The sequence below is a fragment of the Eimeria tenella genome, genomic scaffold (assembly GCF_000499545.2).
Source record: "Eimeria tenella Houghton genomic scaffold, Eth_scaff2604, whole genome shotgun sequence".
NCBI lineage: Eukaryota > Apicomplexa > Conoidasida > Eucoccidiorida > Eimeriidae > Eimeria > Eimeria tenella.
The window spans coordinates 4,724-4,949 of NW_013542476.1; positions in this window are offsets into that span (position 1 = coordinate 4,724).

The window sequence follows — 226 nt, forward strand, 5'->3', positions numbered from 1 at the left end:
TGCTGCTGCTGCTGCTGCTGTTGCTGCTGCACTCTCTGCTGCTGCTGCTGCTGATAACGCCAGCAGGTCCTCCTAGCCTAAGTGGGTTGGTGCCTCCATTTGTTGCAGCAAGCCGCGAAGCAGCAGCAGATGCTGCTGCTCCTGCTCGTGTTGCTGCTGCTGCGCCTGCTGTTGCTGCTGTTGCTGTTGCTGCTGCTGCTGCTGCTGCCAGCGGTGAGGCTTCAGG